This window comes from Microtus pennsylvanicus, chromosome 9 (genome assembly GCF_037038515.1).
Source record: "Microtus pennsylvanicus isolate mMicPen1 chromosome 9, mMicPen1.hap1, whole genome shotgun sequence".
In the NCBI taxonomy this organism is placed as follows: Eukaryota; Metazoa; Chordata; class Mammalia; order Rodentia; family Cricetidae; genus Microtus; species Microtus pennsylvanicus.
In genome coordinates, this window is record NC_134587.1 from 98,958,813 (window position 1) to 98,970,842 (window position 12,030).

Sequence of the window (12,030 nt, forward strand, 5' to 3'; positions counted from 1 at the left end):
TGCCTGGGCGCTGGGACTGAACCCGAAGGTGAGTGCAAAGGGGAAGGCAGTAGCTCCTTTGTCTCCATAACCTGCCTGCAGCAAGCAGGGTGGGCCCTTTGTTTGCAAGCTAACCAAGCAGGAAGGAGATCCGAACTGGACTCCAGGAGAAACATCACGGGGGAGTGACATCACTGGGAAGGTACATCAGTTGGCAAGAAGACCTGATCCTGTAAAAGAAGATCCATAGGAGAATATTGGGAGGAAGAGATGGGGAGACGCCAATGCAAGAATTCACCAAACAATCTGAAAAACAACACGAAACCACCAGAAGCCAGCAACCTCACAACAGGAGGACAAGAACACCTTAATCAAGAAGAAGGAGAAAAAACTGACTTCATGACAGGGATTGACACCCTTAAACAGCATATAAAAATCGCCCTTATAGAAATGGATGAGAAGTATAACAGAAAGTTCGAGGAATTGAGTAAATCAGTGAATGATACCCTAGGAAAGCAAGGAAAAACAATCAAGCAGATAATGGAAACAGTTCATGATTTGAAAAATTAAATGGAGGCAAAGAAGAAAACACAAACAGAGGGCCGGCTGGACATGGAAAATCTAGGTAAACGAATAGAGACTACAGAAACAAGAATAACCAGCAGAATACAAGAGATAGAAGAAAGAATCTCAGAGTCTGAGGATAACATAGAGAAAATAAACGCACTGATCAAAGAAAACAGCAAGTCCAACAAACTCTCATCACAAAACATTCAGGAAATATGGGACACAATAAAAAGACCAAACCTAAGAATCATTGGAGTAGAAGAAGGAGAAGAAGTGCAGCTCAACGGTCCAGAAAATATACTTAACAAAATTATAGAAGAAAACTTTCCCAACCTAAAGAAAGATATTCCTTTGAAGGTTCAAGAGGCATACAGAACGCCAAATAGGCTGGATCAAAAAAAAACATCCCCTCGCCATATAATAATCAAAACACAAAATATACAGAATAAAGAAAAAATATTAAGAGCCGCAAAGGAAAAAGGCCAACTTACTTATAAAGGTAAACCTATCAGACTTACACCTGACTTCTCTATGGAAACCATGAAAGCCAGAAGGTCCTGGATAGATGTACTGCAAAAACTAAGAGACCATGGATGCAAGCCCAGACTACTATATCCAGCCAAGCTTTCATTCACCATAAATGGAGAAAACAAAACTTTCCAGGATAAAAACAAATTTAAGCAATACGTAGCCACAAATCCAGCCTTACAGAAAATAATGGAAGGAAAATCACTAACCAAGGAGTCCAACAGCGACCTCAATAACTCAGACATCTAGAGACCCTTCACCAGCGCAACTCAAAGAAGGGAAACACACAAACCCTACTACTAAAAAAGTGACCGGAGTTAACAACCACTGGTCATTAATATCACTTAATGTCAATGGGCTCAACTCACCTATAAAAAGGCACAGGCTAAGAGACTGGATACGAAAACAGGATCCAACATTCTGCTGTCTACAAGAAACACACCTCAACCACAAAGACAGGCACCTACTCAGAGTAAAGGGCTGGGAAAAGGCTTATCAAGCAAATGGACCTAAGAAACAAGCAGGTGTGGCCATACTAATTTCTAACAAACTGGACTTCAAACTTAAATCAATCAGAAGAGATGGAGAGGGACATTTTATACTCATAACAGGAACAATTCATCAGGAAGAAGTCTCAATCCTGAATATCTATGCCCCTAATATAAAAGCACCCACGTACGTAAAAGAAACTTTGCTAAAATTCAAGGCAGCCATCGAACCGCACACCCTAATAGTAGGAGACTTCAACACTCCTCTCTCACCAATGGACAGGTCACTCAGACAGAAACCTAACAGAGAAATTAGAGAATTAATGGAGGTAATGAAGCAAATGGACTTAACAGACATCTATAGAATATTCCACCCAAAGAGGAAAGAATATACGTTTTTCTCTGCAGCTCATGGAACCTTCTCGAAAATTGACCACATACTCGGTAACAAAGCTAACTTACACAGCTACAAGAAAATATTACTAACCACCTGTGTCTTATCAGACCACCATGGATTAAAGTTAGAATTCAACAACAATGCTACCCCCAGAAAGCCTACAAACTCATGGAAACTGAACAGTCAACTACTAAACCATACCTGGATTAAGGAAGAAATAAAGAAAGAAATTAAAGTCTTCCTTGAATTCAATGAAAATAAAGAAACAACATACTCAAACTTATGGGCCACTATGAAAGCAGTCCTAAGAGGAAAGTTCATAGCACTAAGTGCCCACTTAAAGAAAACAGAGAAAGCACATATTGGAGACTTAACAGCCCACCTGAAAGCTCTAGAAAAAAAAGAAGCAGACTCACCTAGGAGGAGTAGGAGACTGGAAATAATCAAACTGAGGGCTGAAATCAACAAAATAGAAACACAGAAAACAATTCAAAGAATCAATGAATCAAGAAGCTGGTTCCTGGAGAAAATCAACAAGATTGACAAACCCCTATCCAAACTAGTCAAACGGCAGAGAGAAAATTTGCAAATTAATAAGATCAGAAATGAAAAGGGGGACATAACCACAAACACAGAGGAAATTCAGAGAGTCATTAGATCTTACTACAAAAGCTTGTATGCCACTAAACTGGAAAATGTAAAAGAAATGGACACTTTTTTAGATAAATACTATTTACCAAAATTAAATTAGGACCAGGTGAACAATCTAAACAGACCTGTCAGTCGCGAAGAACTAGAAGCTGTTATCAAAAACCTCCCTACCAAAAAAAGCCCAGGGCCAGATGGTTTCAATGCGGAATTCTACCAGAACTTCCAAGAAGACCTAATACCTATACTCCTCAATGTATTCCAAAATATAGAAACAGAAGGGTCATTACCAAATTCCTTTTATGAAGCTACAGTTACTCTGATACCAAAACCACACAAAGACTCAACCAGGAAAGAGAATTACAGGCCAATCTCACTCATGAATATCGACGCAAAAATCCTCAACAAAATACTGGCAAACCGAATCCAAGAACACATCCGAAAAATTATCCATTATGATCAAGTAGGCTTCATTCCTGAGATGCAGGGCTGGTTCAACATACGAAAATCTATCAATGTAATCCATCATATAAATAAACTGAAAGAAAAAAACCATATGATCATTTCATTAGATGCTGAAAAAGCATTTGACAAAATTCAACATCCATTTATGTTAAAAGTCTTGGAGAGATTAGGGATACAAGGGTCATACCTAAATATAATAAAAGCTATATACAGCAAGCCGACAGCTAACATCAAATTAAATGGAGAGAAACTCAAAGCCATCCCGCTTAACTCAGAAACACGACAAGGCTGCCCACTTTCGCCATACCTCTTCAATATAGTGCTGGAAGTTCTAGCAATAGCAATAAGACAGCATAATGGGATCAAGGGGATTCGAATTGGAAAGGAAGAAGTTAAACTTTCGTTATTCGCAGATGATATGATAGTGTACATAAGCGACCCCCAAAATTCCACCAAAGAACTTTTACAGCTGATAAACAGCTTTAGTAATGTGGCAGGATACAAGATCAACTCCAAAAAATCAGTCGCCCTCTTATACTCAAAGGATATGGAAGCAGAGAGGGAAATCAGAGAAGCTTCTCCATTCACGATAGCCACAAACAGCATAAAATATCTTGGGGTAAATCTAACCAAGGAAGTGAAAGATCTATTTGACAAGAACTTTAAGGAATTGAAGAAAGAAACTGAAGAGGATACCAAACAATCGATGGACATCCCTTGCTCTTGGATTGGGAGGATCAACATAGTAAAAATGGCAATTCTACCAACGGCAATTTATAGATTCAATGCAATCCCCATCAAGATCCCATCAAAATTCTTCACAGATCTGGAGAGGACAATAATCAACTTTATATGGAAAAACAAAAAACCAAGGATAGCCCAAACAATCCTAAACAATAAAGGATCTGCTAAGCCGGGCGATGGTGGCGCACGCCTTTAATCCCAGCACTTGGGAGGCAGAGGCAGGCGGATCTCTGTGAGTTCGAGACCAGCCTGGTCTACAGAGCGAGTTCCAAGACAGGCTCCAAAGCCACAGAGAAACCCTGTCTCAAAAAACAAAAACAAAAAAAAAAAATAAAAATAAAAAAAAAAATAAATAAAGGATCTGCTGGAGGCATTACCATCCCTGACTTCAAACTCAAACTCTATTACAGAGCTACAGTAATGAAAACAGGGTGGTACTGGCATAAAAACAGAGAAGTCGACCAATGGAATCGTATAGAAGACCCGGACTTTATCCCACAAACCTATGAACACCTCATTTTCGATAAAGGAGCTAAAAGTATACATTGGAAGAAAGAAAGCATCTTCAACAAATGGTGCTGGCACAACTGGATGTCAACCTGTAGAAGAATGAAAATAGACCCATATCTATCACCGTGCACAAAACTCAAGTCCAAATGGATTAAAGACCTCAATATCAGGCTGAAAACACTGAATCTGATAGAAGAGAAAGTGGGAAATACCCTACAACAGATGGGCACAGGTGATCGCTTCTTAGGTATAACCCCAGAAGCACAGACATTAAGGGCAACATTGAATAAATGGGACCTACTAAAACTGAGAAGCTTCTGTAAAGCAAAGGACACTGTCACTAAGACAAAAAGGCCACCCACTGACTGGGAGAAGATCTTCACCAACCCCACAACAGACAAACGTCTGATCTCCAAAATATATAAAGAACTCAAGAAACTAGACTTTAAAATGCTAATTAACCCAATTAAAAAATGGGGCGCTGAACTGAACAGAGTATTCTCAACAGAAGAAGTTCAAATGGCCAAAAGACACTTATGGTCATGCTCAACCTCCTTAGCAATCAGGGAAATGCAAATAAAAACAGCTTTGAGATATCATCTTACACCTGTCAGATTGGCTAAAGTCAAAAACACCAAGGATAGCCTTTGCTGTTGAGGCTGTGGAGGAAGGGGTACCCTCATCCATTGCTGGTGGGAATGCAATCTTGTGCAACCACTATGGAAGTCAGTGTTTCGGTTTCTCAGGAAATTCGGGATCAACCTACCCCTGGACCCAGCAATACCACTCTTGGGAATATACCCAAGAGATGCTCTTCACATGTCAAAAGCATTTGTTCAACTATGTTCATAGCAGTATTATTTGTAATAGCCAGAACCTGGAAACAACCTAGATGCCCTTCAATGGAAGAATGGATGAAGAAAGTATGGAATATATACACACTAGAGTACTACGCTGCGGTAAAAAACAATGACTTCTCGAATTTTGCATGCAAATGGATGGAAATAGAAAACACTATCCTGAGTGAGGTATCCCAGACCCAAAAAGATGAACATGGGATGTACTCACTCATAATTGGTTTCTAGCCATAAATAGGGTTCACGGAGTCTACAATAGGCGAATCTAAAGAAGCTAAGTAAGAAGGTGAACCCAAGGAAAAACATATAGTTATCCTCTTGGCTAAGGGAAGTAGACAAAATTGCTGGGGAGAAAAGTGGGATCTTGGGGGTGGGGTGGGATGGGGGTTAGGGGAGATGGGGAGAGAAAAGGTAGAAGAGAAGGAGGGGGGACTTGGGGAAACAGGAGGATCGGGATAAAGGAAGGTTGGATAGGGGAGCACGGAACCACAATTCTTAGCTAAGGGACCCACTTTAGGGTGGGCAGGAGACTTGACCCTAGAGGGGCTCCCAGGTGCCCAAGCTGAGGTCCCCAGTTAGTTCCCTGGGCAGCTGAGGATAGGGAACCTGAAATGACCCTACCCTAGAGCAATACTGACGAATATCTTGCATATCATCCTAGAACTTGCATCTGGCGATGGATGGAGATAGAGACAGAGACCCACACTGGAGCACTGGACTGAGCTCCCAAGGTCCCAATGAGGAGCAGAAGGAGGGAGAACATGAGCAAAGATGTCGGGACCACGAGGAGTGCACCCACCCACTGAGACAGTGGAGATGATCTACTGGGAGCTCACCAAGGCCAGCTGGACTGTTACCAAAAAAAGCATGGGATAAAACTGGACTCTCCGAACATGGCGAACAATGAGGGCTGATGAGACGCCAAGGACAATGGCATGCGGTTTTGATTATACGCAATGTGCTGGCTTGGTGGGAGCCTAGCCAGTCTGGATGTTCACCTTCCTAGATATGGATGGAGGGGGTGGACCTAGGACTTACCACAGGGCAGGGAACCCTGACAGCTCTTTGGACTGGAAAGGGAGGGGGAGAGGAGTGGGGGGAAGGGGAGAGGGGTGGGAGGAGGGGGAGAAGAGTGGGAGGAGGGGGAGAAAAGTGGGAGGAGGGGGAGGGAAATGGGAGGCTGGGAGGAGGTGGAAATTTGGTTTTTTTTCTTTATTCTCCTTTTATCAATAAAAAAAATTTTTAAAAAATTATACTTAAAGGAATAAGTAAGCAACCATCAAAATCTCAACACTGATGTTAAATTTGGTACAAAAAATATTGAATAAGAGTCCTGGACCTACGGTTAAAAGAAGTTAAGCTAATTTTTAAACAAGGACAAAATTCTGAATTATTTCTTATTGACCAGGAAGTAGTAAGGGCTACTCAGATAAAACTGAGTTACTTAAAACACTATGTAATGTCTACTATAGCCGACATTGGGAAAAAAGATTCTTGATATGTGATGTGAAAACATCTCAAAAGAGAGAAAAACACAAGTTGGAAACAGTACATATTCCTAGGTGAAACAAAAATAAAAGCAAACAAAAAATGCATCTTTGTCCACATTATATCTTTGAGAAGAAAAATCAATGGTAAGCAAGCCATTATGATAGCCACCAATTGCCTGTTTCAACACTGAGAGGCTAATGGGGGCACACAGGTAAATAAACAATTTAATTGCAAGCTGAGCAACAACTGGCTCACTGTCATAGCAAAAATGATAATACAAAGGAAAACCAAAAAAAATCACAAACTAAGCAACATAAAACAATATCTATTTAATAGGTCCTAAGTTCACTAATTTGGATAGGTACATGGTTTAAGATATGTATATTTAGCTGTCTGCCAAGGCTACATTTGTATCTGAGACTCAGGACCTCAGACTTCACTGGTTCTAGGGAGTTCATTTCTTGTGGTTTCATAATTAAGGATACGTTCCCCTTAGTTAGATTACTCTTATTGAAATTACAGGCTTGGAGCCTCTGGAAGGGCTTATAATTGGGTAGTGGAAGGGCTTGTGTGGAGAGCTGAAAGCAGCCTCTTACAAGGGGTGGGCAACGAGAGAAAAAGAGGGAAGCCAGGAATGCAGGAAGCCAGCTATTCCCAGGAATGGTAAAATCTCTTTTGTAGAAGGGACTACAAGGGACTGGATTAGTTTTTTTTCTATCTAGGGTAATACATTTCGGTGGGGATAATGGTTAATCCCAAGTAAAGGACCTGAGAGGCAGACAGTTGGACCTAGAAGGTGAGAGTCTATCTATAGCCCTTTTTGGACAAGAAATTTAAAAGAGCAGTCAGTGCGGCTGCTGTTTAAAGACGGACTGCAAAGTAAAATATCATCTCCATACTGTATGGTTTAGATTACGGAGAGGTAAAATATCATCTACATACTGTATGGTTTAGATTGCGGAGAGACAACAGCAGATCAGAAGCTAAAGCCTGACCGAATACGTGTGGGCTGTCCCGGAGTCTCTGGGAAGGACGGCCTAGGTGAGCGGTGTGGAGTGTCAAGGTCAGTCTAGGTGAGAGCTGAGAGGAATAGAGGAAAAAAGCATTCTTGAGATCTAGAACTGGGAAGTAGGAGGTTCCTGGAGGGGTAATGAAAAGAAGTGTGTAAGGCACTGAAGGATCAAGAGGGACCACTGCAGAATTAGTGAGCCGGAGGTCTTGAACCAGGCAATAGGTTCATTAGGTTGTTTTTGTTTTTAAAGCAAGTATAGAGGTGTTAAAAGGAGAAAAAGTGGGGTGAAGTAGAAGTAGCTTTTTCCTTAGAAGGTCAGAGATGATAGGCTTCAGTCTCCTAAGGCTCTGGAATGAGAGAGGGTACTGAGCTTGGGTAATGTACCTGGTAGAATCCAGTCAATTGGATGACAATGGGAAAATGGTGTTTAGCAACAGAGGGGTTTTGGGTGTCCCAGACTTGGGATCCACCTGAGAGGCTGGCAAAGGAAATGAGACATTGGAGCTGGGAGGTTGGGAGGCTAGGAGGAGGAGAGGAGCTGTTGGCGAATCTGGGGTGAGGTGAGTGGAAGGAGCAAAAAAAAAATGGAAGCTCTCACTTTAGCTAAAATATCTTTTCCCACAGAGGTACCAGGCAGTTTGGCAAGAATAAAATGAATGAGTGATGCACAAAACTCAAGTCCAAATGGATTAAAGACCTCAATATCAGTCCGAACACACTGAACCTGATAGAAGAGAAAGTGGGAAGTACTCTACAACACATGGGCACAGGAGACCACTTCCTACGTATAACCCCAGCAGCACAAACATTAAGGGCCTCATTGAATAAATGGGACCTCCTGAGACTGAGAAGCTTCTCTAAAGCAAAGGACACTGTCACTAAGACAAAAAGGCCACCCACTGACTGGGAGAAGATCTTCACCAACCCCACAACAGACAAAGGTCTGATCTCCAAAATATATAAAGAACTCAAGAAATTAGACTGTAAAATGCTAATCAACCCAATTATAAAATGGGGCGCTGAACTGAACAGAGTATTCTCAACAGAAGAAGTTCAAATGGCCAAAAGACACTTAAGGTCATGCTCAACCTCCTTAGCAATCAGGGAAATGCAAATCAAGACAACTTTAAGATACCATCTTACACCTGTCAGAATGGCTAAAATAAAAAACACCAATGGTAGCCTTTGCTGGAGAGGTTGTGGAGAAAGGGGTACACTCATCCATTGCTGGTGGGAATGCAAACTTGTGCAACCACTTTGGAAAGCAATGTGGCAGTTTCTCAGGAAATTCGGGATCAACCTACCCCGGGACCCAGCAATACCACTCTTGGGAATATATCCAAGAGATGCCCTATCATACAACAAAAGTATATGCTCAACTATGTTCATAGCAACATTGTTTGTAATAGCCAGAACCTGGAAACAACCTAGATGCCCTTCAATGGGAGAATGGATGAAGAAAGTATGGAATATATACATATTGGAGTACTACTCAGCAGTAAAAAACAAGGACTTCTTGAATTTTGCAAGCAAATGGATGGAAATAGAAAACACTATCCTGAGTGTGGTAAGCCAGACCCAAAAAGAGGAACATGGGATGTACTCACTCATATTTGGTTTCTAGTCATAAATAAAGGACATTGAGCCTATAATTAGTGATCCTAGAGAAGCTAAATAATAAGAAGGAGAACCCAAAGAAAAACATATAGGCATCCTCCTGAATATTAACCTCATCAGGCGATGAAAGGAGACAGAAACAGAGACCCACAATGGAGCACCGGACAGAAATCTGAAGGTCCAAATCAGGAGCAGAAGGAGAGAGAGCACGAGCAAGGAACTCAGGACCGCGAGGAGTGCACCCACACACTGAGACAATGGGGATACTCTATCGGGAACTCACCAAGGACAACTGGCCTGTGTCTGAAAAAGCCTGGGTTAAAACCGGACTTGCTGAACATAGCGGATAACGAGGACTACTGAGAACTCAAGAACAATCGCAGTGGGTTTGTTATCCAACTGCACGTACTGGCTTTGGGGGAGCCTAGGCAGTTTGGATGCTCACCTTAGGAGACCTGGATAGAGGTGGGCAGTCCTTGGGCGTCCAACAGGTCAGGGAAACCTGATTGCTCTTCGAGCAGATGAGGGAGGGGGACTTGATCGGGGGAGGGGGAGGGAAATGGGAGGCGGTTGCGGGGAAGAGGCAGAAATCCTTAATAAATAAATAAATTTAAAAAAAAAAAGAAAGAAAGAGTGCCCACAGAAAAGATGTGTGTGTGCTGTGCTTCCTGCATTGAGCCCTTGCACTTTTGGCATCATCTGCTTATGTTCTAAGGAAAACAGTCTGGTTTCTTCTGCAAGGGAAGACAGTGTGCTTAACTTTCTAGAGTCTCCTGATGAGCCACTGCCATATACAGGAGGATATGATGCTAACGGGGGAAGATGGGTGAACATTCAAGGCAAAAAGGTTTCCAGGTTTAATCTGGTGCTTAGTAAATAAAGAACAAAAGGCAAACGTAGTTAAGCAATTAAGACAGATTCAGCAAAAAGGGTATAAGGATAGGAGAGAGATAAATGCCTGCAACGTCTTGAGATTGATTTGGGGGGAAGGTTTGAAAAGGAGTTAGAAATATGGAGAAGGAAAGAAGAAGTTCTTCTGCACAGATTGCAGAAATATAGAAAGACTGTAGACTACATGACTGTTAACCACAACTGCTTCCCCTTAGCTCAAATGCCATAAACTCAGAGCCTAGATAAAGATTTATATTGAAACTAATGCCAAGCCATGTCTAGCATGACCAACCAGAGACTCACATCAGGGACATCTGTCTGATGATAATCTATTCTCATGTATCTTGTATAATGACTCTAAGAATAATCTGCACTGCATGAAAAAAAAACAATACATGCTGTTAAGCAATCTTTTCTATATAAAGGATGAGCCTCATGCCTAGTAAAGACACATTCAGATGTTATTCCTTTGAGTCTTGTGTCTGTTTGTCGTTTTCTGACTCCTTACCCACCTATTCCTGAGACCCTGTCCTATCAGTCCCAGTGCCCCGGCTAAACTGGTCCATCGCAGGCTGAGGCATTCAAGCACGTTGGTGTGTCCCTCTGAATTTGGTTTCTTTATTGAGAATATAGCATGCACTCTATACTATTAGCTATAGTTCCATAGAAAATGACTATGACAAAGAGAAAGACCAAAGAGAGCACTCTATTCCTAACTCTGACAAAGTGATGCTTGGACGAGTTCTCCCAATGAGAGAGAGCTTTTACAATTCCCTCATCATATACTAAAAACCTAAAGATATACATGATTACACATACATTACTCATATTAGAATAGTATTCTCAACGTTATTAAAAGAGTGTGACAGAAAGATTTAAATCAAACATATGTATTAAGTGTCATTCTAAATACCTTTTATTATTGTAAGGCTTGTTTTTGCAGATTTCAGGAGACAGGTAATATGGAGTCCCTATGCAAGTTCGAGCCAGTTCTACAGTACTAGAACAATAAAATTGTTAAAGAAGAGAGAAATATTATAAGTTATTGCATATATACTACAGCAGATTCAATTTGACTGAGGACATTATATCAAAACAATACTTAGTGGTGTTATGTTACCTATTAAGAACTCGAGCAATTCCAAAATCTACAAGCTGCACTGTCCCATCTTTGGTTAGAAATATGTTCTATGATAGAGAGAGATAGAGAGAGAGAGAGAGAGAGAGAGAGAGAGAGAGAGAGAGAGAGAGAGAGAACAAAAAAAGCATCATTTCAGTCCAGTTATTTTTATGAGATATTGTTTTTTGGAAAAATTAATCCAATTAAAAATTACTCAAAATAACTAGATATTCCCATGAATACGCAAAAACTAACTCAAATTGGATTACAGACTATAAGAACTACAACTATAAACAGGAATAAACCGTCATGCTTTTGTAATAACTTCAAACAAAAACTGAAAGGAAAGAAAAATTGGCTTTTGTTAAAGCTAAAACCTTTGCACACCGTACGACACTGCCAGTGAAACAAAGATGGGGCCAGTGAGATGGTTCAACTGGTTAAGGTGCCTGCTGCCAAGCCTGACATCTGAGTCTGACCATGATGAAAGGAGAACCAATTCCTGACAGTTGTGTGCTACCCTCTGCCTGCCTGCCTTAGCAGATGTGCATACCACACACACACACACACACACACACACAATGCAAACAGACTTTTTAGTAAAAGAAAATGGATACCCACAGAATGAAAGAAAATTATCTGTATTTGAAACCGATTTTATAAAAACTTATTTTATGAAAAAAAGTTTATGCATCAACTGTACCAAAAAATCCAGA

At 41.0% G+C, this 12,030-nt stretch overlaps 1 protein-coding gene across 1 annotated transcript in view; it reads right to left on the reverse strand.

The window, feature by feature from the left end:
• LOC142857840 (serine/threonine-protein kinase Nek1-like) overlaps positions 1–12,030 on the reverse strand; it is a 113,602-nt gene that overhangs the window by 84,291 nt on the left and 17,281 nt on the right. Inside the window, exons 5-6 of the mRNA XM_075986862.1 lie at positions 11,315–11,382; positions 11,108–11,194 (exon numbers count right to left, since the gene is read on the reverse strand). The gene's annotated coding sequence lies outside the window, so the exon portion shown is untranslated. The remainder of the gene's footprint in view (positions 1–11,107; positions 11,195–11,314; positions 11,383–12,030) is intronic.